Source organism: Coffea arabica, chromosome 7e (assembly GCF_036785885.1).
Source record: "Coffea arabica cultivar ET-39 chromosome 7e, Coffea Arabica ET-39 HiFi, whole genome shotgun sequence".
Classification (NCBI taxonomy): domain Eukaryota; kingdom Viridiplantae; phylum Streptophyta; class Magnoliopsida; order Gentianales; family Rubiaceae; genus Coffea; species Coffea arabica.
The window spans coordinates 44,269,572-44,278,878 of record NC_092323.1 but is presented as its reverse complement, the minus strand read 5'-3'; the positions used below and the strand labels follow the sequence as shown (position 1 = coordinate 44,278,878).

At 39.1% G+C, this 9,307-nt stretch overlaps 1 long non-coding RNA gene across 1 annotated transcript; it reads right to left on the bottom strand.

Annotated features, from left to right (window-relative positions):
* Nucleotides 1-283: 283 nt before the first annotated feature.
* Nucleotides 284-4,131, bottom strand: LOC140010907 (uncharacterized). Its single transcript, XR_011818106.1, has 6 exons — nt 3,753-4,131; nt 2,108-3,405; nt 1,312-1,351; nt 1,146-1,228; nt 859-1,017; nt 284-740 (listed from the first exon to the last, which is right to left on the bottom strand). It is a non-coding gene; the product is annotated as an uncharacterized lncRNA (long non-coding RNA).
* Between the last annotated feature and the right edge of the window lie 5,176 nt (nt 4,132-9,307).

Below are 9,307 nucleotides of genomic sequence, written 5' to 3'. Positions count from 1 at the left end.
TTATCAATTTTTTTCCTTCCGCGTGCCATGTTGCAAAATTACATATTATTTAATAATTGAACAATGAGAATCTAAAAATTTGGACTAAATAATATGAAAGTTAACAAAAAAATTTAATCCAAAACTTTGAACCCCTAGTATTTTTTCGTTTATAAATTTAAAATTTCATTTGAAAAGGTAAGAAAGGAAGCTAAAATTTGTCATAAATTGATGATGCTAAAAAATGATCAAATTAATAAATTACAAGGAAATAAAGCGATAAGATAAAACCAACAAATAAATATAATAAATAAAACAAAAATACTTAACATAAAAAATAGTTAAAAATCCTTATGAAGACTAGCAATCACTTCATTTAGCATACAAATATCAACCTGAAGTCAATATATGTAAATTACTCAACAGTACTATGAGTAATCACAGGTAGGTTGGATTATACAAGATATACAAGAAACTGAAAATGTAAATATGATAAAGTCAAAAGAAACTCTTTAAGAAAAAATTGTCAAGAGCACGACTACTCGTGTGATTTCTCCTCTTTTCCCATGAAAGTTAAGTTACAGAATGCATCTGTGCTAGCCATTGTGCTATTGGGCTTGATTTGCTTGCTTCTACTTTGCTGCAAACTTACTACGTGAAGCAGGTACCGAATAGTGCCAAAAAAAACTGCAGCCAGAATGGTTTTCATTGCCACAGGACAGCGAGATGCACGAGAGAAGTTGACTCTCAGGGCCTGGTCTCTGCAAAATCCAAATGCAGACGGTGGTACTATTAGAGCAAAATATTTGCCATAAGTTTCTATACCATGCCTGCTCATGTGTTCTCTTGATAAACTGAACTCAATATTATTCTTCAAACCTTTGCGCAGCAGCTCAATATGACTAGAATTCTGATTAGAAGACGGGATGAAGTAAGCAGCTTGAAGGAGTGCCAGTGACAATACAAATATCCACTTGACAGTAAAAAGATAGCAACCTAAAAGTTTGCTGCTGGCTCAACACAAAATAGAGAAGATTCCTGGCAACCAAAACCAAAACCAAATTCAAAGTTCTGTTTTTTGCTACTTAAATTTCATCTAGACAGAAAGATAAAATTCTTTTCACCACATTACTAACAATCTCCATGATCATGAGAATACAGCTTACCTAAATATGAAGGTTAGTAAGTTTAGCAACTAAAGGTGCAAAGTCAATACTCAGTCTTTCTTTATCTTCATCATCTTCAGAAGCTGAAATCAAAAGTAAATTCAATAAGTGACCAAAAAAGTAAAATACAAGATCATGTGCACTCAAAAGGTTAAGTATAACATACCTGTTACTCCATATAACCAGTCCCTAGTACATAACAAGACCTCCACATTTTCTGGTAGGAGCGAAGTACGATATTTACCCACAATTCTACCACCAATACTGAAAGCTGATTCCGAGGCCACTGTAGTGATAGGAATACTTAAAATATCCCGTGCCATCAAAGAAAGAATAGGGTATCGATTTTTGTTTTCTTTCCAAAAATTGAGAACATCCAATTCTTGAGTTGAAAGGAGTCGAGTATCATCCAAATAAGAGTCTACTTGTGACTTATTCCTCTTGTTTGCATGTTGTTGACTCTCAAATTCAGCAAAATCATCATTGTCATTGCCCAAATCACCACCAGAGCAGCCTGCTATTGATCCATCTAGCAAATCACCATCAAAAGTATTCTCGTACTCCTCAAATAGTAAATAAAATTTATCCCGAACTTCATTAGCACGTTCTTCATAATCAAAAGGATATAGCGTCTTAAAAGCATACACCACATAATCCATTTTAAAACGCGGATCCAAAATGATGGCAAAACTCAAAACCAAGCTATAACATTCCCAATACTTCTCAAATTTCCGTTTCATTTGCCTGGCCATTTCACTCACTTCAATGTCTAAATTATTGACCTCTTCCGTGATAACTTTTTGAATTTTCCAGACACCATGAAAATACAAATTTGCAGTTGGATAATTAGTCCCCGAAAAAAGGGTGGTCAGGTCATAAAAAGGCCTCAACAGTGTTGTAAATTTCTGCACCTTAAGCCATTCTTCTTCAGTTGGGTAAAATCTGCTGAAGTTGCGATCAACCACGTGCAACTGATGAAAGGCAAGCTTATATTCAAGTGCACTATCCAGCATCACAAATGTAGAGTTCCATCTGGTTGGGACATCTTGATGCACCCTCTTATTGCATGGCAAAGAAACTTGAACAATACACTCTGCAAATTTCAACTTTCTTGATTCACTAGCTCTGATATATTTTACACACTCTCGGATCTTTGAGACTGGTTTGGAAATAACTTTGACACCATCTTGGACAATCAAATTTAGCACATGTGCACTGCATCTTACATGAAAAAATTCACCCTCACAAAATAGTGTATTTCTTAGCCTCAAATGCTGCTTCAACAGATTCACCATACCATCATTGTAAGATGCGTTATCCAATGTGATAGTAAAAACTTTTTTTCAACAGCCCAATCTCTCAATAAATCTATGACTTTTTCAGCTAATATTGGACCACCATGTGGTGGTGGCATGTGGTGAAAATTTAGAACCCTCTTTTGTAAAATCCAATCTTCATCCACGAAATGAGCCGTCAATGCCAAATACCCATCTGTTGCAATAGATGTCCACAAGTCTGCAGTAAGGCAAATTCGACTTGAAATTGAATTTAATTCTGTCTTTACTGTCTCTTTTTCTCTTTTGTACATCTTTTCAATATCAGTCTTTATCGTGTTTCTCGAAATGGGTAAAGCATCTGAATTTAAGTATATACACAAGTCTCGAATTCCTTCTTGCTCCACCAGTCTATAAGGATGGTTATGCTTCACAATAGCAATTCCCATCTTTTCCCGATAAATTCCTTGGTCAATTGGAGACCGTTCTTCAAAATCAGATTGTCCACGCTTATTACAATTTGAAAGATGACGCCATAAGTTGCTTGTTCCGGTTGTTCCACCGCATGCATAATCACGCTTGCACCATTTACATTGTGCTCTTTGTGAGCCATCTGGCTCAACACATAATATTTCAAATTCCTTCCAAATCAATGACGTGAGCTGTCTCGAACGCTTAGAAGAACCTTGGATCAACTCATTTGTATTGGTAGGTTCATGGCTTGTATAAGAACATTGTTCCTGAATGTGCTCTGACAACTCATCTATTGGATCATGATGGGATAGCATTTCTGTTATCTATACTACCAACTTTGTACACCTTATCTGATATTTTTCTGTCTAAGACTCTCAGCCTTCCAATTTTGTACACCTCATCTAATATTTCTGCAACATTGATCCCAAGAACTACATGTTTTTACCAAGTATTGTCAATTTGGTCCAGCCATAAATCTACAGAGCTTTCTACTAAATAAGATCTAATGCAATCTGCAAACAAAGGTAAGCGAAACAATCATTTAACCAGTCCAAGATGTCCAAAAACTTAAGAATGGTAACATACTACGGTGCAATATTTAATTAGATTCAGCAATCTGCAAAACTGAACTTAATTAGATAATCCTAAAATTAATTATACCATTATTAGCCTTCAAAAGTTAAGCTTAACTACTTCAAATTCTTGACTGTCAAAACCACATTCGCCAATGCTTGATCCGCATGCATGCAAATGCAACCAAGAATTCTAGCAGACATGCAATGCAACCAAGAATTCTAATTAGGCACTATTTTGAATTCTAATTCTGGAGATCCGAACGAAAGAGATAACACAAGCGAACCTTTTTTTGGCCGTTAATCAAGGCAAAATAGTTGGCTGCATCGCTTGTGTGTCACCATTCATTCCGTCTGCAGGATAATAACCATTGGAATGTCTCTGTCAGTCCCACTAGTGTCTGTCATCCTATTAGACCACTCACTCCTCACGAGACAGCAGAACTACTTTTCGAACGATGCCCATATGAGCTCAGAAATCGGACATGGAAGGGGCAAAATACAAAGACGGGGAGAAGAGATGGGGGAAACAAACACTGGAGGAAGAAGGGGGGAGGGAAGCAGTGGGCTTGCTGGTGGGGAGGAGAAGAAGATTGACGGTGAAAATGGGAAATACAAAGGGTTTGGGAATGCAAGTTAAATGGGTTAAATGGGTTAGATGGGTTACCCAATTAAACCCATTTAATAAATGGGTTTAATTGGGTAACCCATTTATATCCATATATAAAAATTTAATGTACCCATATCCAGTTATTAATGGGCGGGTATGGGTAAAATTAATTAAATGGTTTTATTTGACACCTCTATACACAAGTAACATACATGCACATAACACTCCATATACCAAAAGAATAGATGCTCAATTACACCAGTACGTATCAAGTCAGGTAATTATTCATGTACACAATACATCAATTGACGTCATGTAATAAGAATATATGGGCGAATCAAATGAGGAGGTGCTGTGTCGTCCCAGTCTCAGCTAAGGTAACCCCGTCCGGTTCCTCACGTCATTTTCTAATCAATCCAGATATCTGCCGACCTCTTATACCTCCAAGCCTGTTCATGGTCCCAAAATATAAATCTCATATACTTAACATCGTCTCAACTTTGGAGCACTCGGGTACGAGAATCCGAAATAAGATAATTCACCTCTCGAGCTGGCCAGTCCCAAGAGTAAACCATCTACAATCGAAATTCCTCCCAGACGTACCTATCTATGGTCCTCAGATACCACGGGAGAGATTTAAGGCCTATAACATTTGCAGTTCAAAGCTTATGCTCGAGCGAGCACTTAATCCTTCATACCTATTTATCACTCAATCCAGGCTCACTACGCGCAGAGACCACGCGAAGCAGGCTCTGATACCAACTGTAACAGTTCTCAGGGTCACATTACAGGGTACCTATCAGCTTGCCACCCGCACGCGGGCATCCCCTACGGAGAGTTTCGCTTCGTGACTCTTCACGAATGAGAGGCTCGGGGCTTTTCCAGACGAAGGACTTAAGGTCCCAACTGTCGGCATATGGCTCTGATACCAACTGTAACGGCCCCACCTCCTCCTAAGACGAACCAGAGGGTTCAGCGGGCCGCCTGCCCAGCTCTCGCCGGGACTCAGTCGCTCATACAAACAAATCAGAAATCAAACCTCAATAGAGAGCAAACCAGGATCCAATTCATTACTACAGGAGTACATAGGACACGAATCCACTCGAGTGTATCGACTCGAGTTACCATCAACTTTGTCCAAGATTCACGACGTCTTCCATGTCTCGATGCTCAAAAAGTATTACCCCGATCCAACTCACAACTTACAACCGGAGGAGATTGAGATAGATGAATCACTCACCTATGAGGAGAAACCTGTGCAACTACTCGACCGAAAAGTTAAGGAGTTGAGAAATAAACAAATCCCATTGGTGAAGATCTTGTGGAAAAATCACGGGGTAGAAGAGGCAACCTGAGAGGTGGAAGAAGAGATGCAAAAGAAATACCCTGAGTTGTTTGCGAATCACGGTAAGAAATTTCGAGAACGAAATTCTTTAAGGGGGAGAGAGTGTGAGAACCTGAAATTTTCTTAATTTCTAGGCATTATTTTATTTCTTTGCACACATTTTCTATATTTTTGTTATTATATTAATTTTATAGATATTTTTATAAGTAAATATAATTTTAAATCATTTTTTTCTAGTATAAGTTAGGTCATGAGATATTAGGAGTGTATATTGGACGTGGGACCCGCTAGTGCGTTAGGTGCGATATATTTGGCCAATTAGGTAGAGTTTTGCATAAAGGGATTAATTTACTAGGTATTAGGAGATAATTAGAAGTTACCTAAATGGATTAACCATGGAGAGACAAGAAGATAGGTTTTAACCATAAAGGTGCCACGTGTCGCGTTTCTATTCGAAGTTGGACTTTGACCATCTTTCTTTACCTTTACTAAAACAACAATTTTGACCCAAAATCATATCATTTCGCTCCTTCTTGGCCGAGCTTCTTGAGAGGAAAGAAGAGAGAGACCTTCAACTTATTTCTTCCATTTCTTGCACACATCTTGTGATCCAACCACTAAAACTTCAAATTACTCCATAAAAGTCTTCTACTAGGAAGGATTAAAGAAGGTGGTGGAGTGGTTTTAGAGGAGGAGGTTCTAAGTTACTATTTTTCTTGAGTTTACAAGGTAAGTTGCTAAGAAATCTTCTCTTTGTTCTTAATAATGGTAGATTAGTGGTTTTAGTGGCTAAGTATGTTGTTTTGTGGTAGGTTTTATGGTTGAAAGTAGAGATTTGATAGATTTTACATTTATTGGTGATTTTTCTGATTTTATATGATAATTGTTGGTTGGCCATGGAATGATAGCTTGATATGGTGTAAAAGAGAGCTTTTGTGTGTTAGTTGTGGTTGTTTGAGGAAAATTTCATATTTGTGCGGAAAATTTCAGTTTTAGGGTTTCAATTAGGGCTTTTCTAACGTTTGTTGTGGAGCTCTTGGTTGGCTAAGATTGAAGGGTATTGTAACCCTAATAAGGTGTGTAGAATAACTTATGAATTGTAGTTGTACTTGTGGTTGTGTTGGATGAATTTAAATGGTTGTTTGTAGGATGGAAATCTGAAATTTTAGAGGAAATGCTGCCCAATTTTAAGTCTATGTGATTTCTTGGAATTGGGTTGCTTTGAGTGGATATGAGTGACTTTGAGGGTTGTCTAAACCTTTGGCACTAAGTGTTCCTTATTTTCATTTCCAACTTCTATTTGGCCTTGCATTAGTAGTATTGATTAGGTTTATGACTCGTGCCCGAGTGTCAATTGTATTTCTTGTTTGTTATAGGGCGTGCCGGTGATCCGAGGCATACGTCGGGCGGAAACTTGTGAAATTGTTTTGTTTGAATCGGTGAGTCTACCACTCACATGATTCTTATTTCATGGCTTTATTGTACTTGAAATCTGTGACTGGAATGCTTGTGATTACTGTTTATGTTAGATGAGACGAGGGTGTACTTTATCACTCTCATTCTCTATCGCTTATTTGACTGTTTATTGTATCACTTGGAAATGCTCTTGATTATACTTGAACTGGTGTCGTTTGGACGTGTATCCAACGGCTTTTACTGTTAACTCTGAGCTCAACTTTATTGGTAGTCATTTGAATCGAGTCAGCAAAGGCTTGGTTGAGGAAAATTGACAAGCCATGGGGGCTGTGTTGGGAATCTTTGGGTATGAGACTATTAATTCCGCTATACTCGAGTATTACCATCTTTGTTCTGTTTGGTGTTCGGGCCCGATAAGGGGTATGTGTGGTGGACAGAAATGGGAGTAAAGTGGAGTCTACGGTTATGGTTATTCTTTAAACGTTGACGGAGAGTCAACGAGGTGTGATCAAGTACGGCAAAAGAGGGAAAAAGGCTCTTGAGAGCCGTTCGTATCCTTTTACTTTCTATTGACGTGAGGTGTTTGTTCTGCTCACTTGATGAACGTATTTGAATTGAGTATTATTGTGTTTATATAATATGATCCTTGAATACTTGAGTGATGGCACCTCATTGAGCGAAATCTCACTCTGTTAACTTTGTTTTCCTTACAATGAACCATCTTTTGGACCTATGATATTTTGAAGAATGAGTTGAGCTAGTATAGATATTCTTTTGTGTAGCTCCTTGGTAGTTGGAAAAACCCTAAATGTGCCTTGATCCAAATGTTTCTCTTTCAGTTTGTAAATTTACAAAACGTGCGTATATAAAAGAGTATAATCATGTTCATATGTTATATTTGGTTTGAAAATGTTCATTCTCTAGGGTTTTGTAAAGTTATTTGTATTCGATTGGGTTTCGGATAGGTTCGGATTTTGAACGATGAAGAAAAAAATTTTGGCGGGAAATTCTGCAGGAGAATCTGGCCGCAAATCCGGCCAGTTCTTGGCCGTATAGCTGGCCGGATTGACAGGGGATTTTGAATCCGTTTGGGTTTGGCTACTGCCTTCAATCCGACCTGGAATCCAGCCAGATATCCGGCCAGAACCCGGCCGGGTTGTGACATGGCAGTCACTATTCATTTTCAGTTTCGATTTCGTTTTTCGTTGTTCATAGTCGTTGAATCGTTTAAGCGCAGTAATATATTTCGGAACGTTTTAGCTTGTATATGTCTGTCCTAGTAGTCCTGACGAGAGTTGGGCAGGCAATTCGCTAACCCCTTTGGTACGCCTTAGGGAAAAGTGGGACTGTCACAGTTTGTATCAGAGTCTAGGTTAGAAGTGACTTGGGCAAGTTAGAACTGTGTTCCTTAGGACTTGTGGGGTTTGTATGGAGGTGCCATTAAGCCTGACTACCTTGTCTAAGATGTGAATCTTTGCTATCCTTGTAGGTTATGACTGGAACAAGTGGAGAGGGCAGAGCTGAGCCGCCTCGGAGGCGCTTACGCGTTATCGATTACCAAGAGAGGCCTGGAGGTCCGATCCGGCTTTGGTATACTGCTAGTCAGACTCGGCGTTGTAGCCGTTGCCAGAATTACTCCTACATCGACCATGTGGTCGTGGCAGTACTAGACGAAAGAAGGAGGCTTAGATGTGCTGCCGCCAGGGATCACACTCAAATGGTTAGACTGAGGGGCATCATGAGGATGCAAGTGGATCGGATTGGGGAGCTCCAGGGGGACATAGCCATGGAGCAAGAGCGAACGAATGCTCTTGGAGAGCAGTTACAAGTAGTTAACAACTGTCTTACGAATGTGGTCAGGAAAGTTAGAGACCGTTCCGGCAGCATCATTAATGAGTATGAGGCGCTAATCCAAGAAGTGATTGGCGCCAATGCGCAAGTGGAGGTTTCAAGTGAGGGAACTTCTAGAGAGAGGAGCACCCCTAGTTCTAGCCAAGGGGGAGAGTCTGTGGGCTCAGTAGGGAACTAGACTAGAGCTCCTTTGAGCTAAGTTTTGATTCCATGGGAGGAGTAGTTCAGGGGAAGAACTATTAGTTAGCTGCTTTTGTATGTGTGGACTAGTTTTGTAAATAGTGCTTTTGATAACTCCGTTATCTCATGAAATTTCTTTGTTTGTATCTGACTGACTGTTGTTGTGTGACTTGTTTGATATGGTTGTGTTATGTGTATATATATGTTTTGATTTGTGAGTAGCTTTTGTTCTTTGTTTATGCATATACCTATCTTTAATGTTATATTCACGCTTCAACCCTAGATTGGTTAATTCCAATGGAGGGTACCCGTAGTGGACGAGGTCGTGGACGCGGAACTAGGCAACCCTTGAATGAAGGGGTAACCAAGAACCAATACTTGAACCGAATCCTGAACCTAGGGTCGACTCGAATGTTCAAGTAGCCGCAGCCATCCAACGA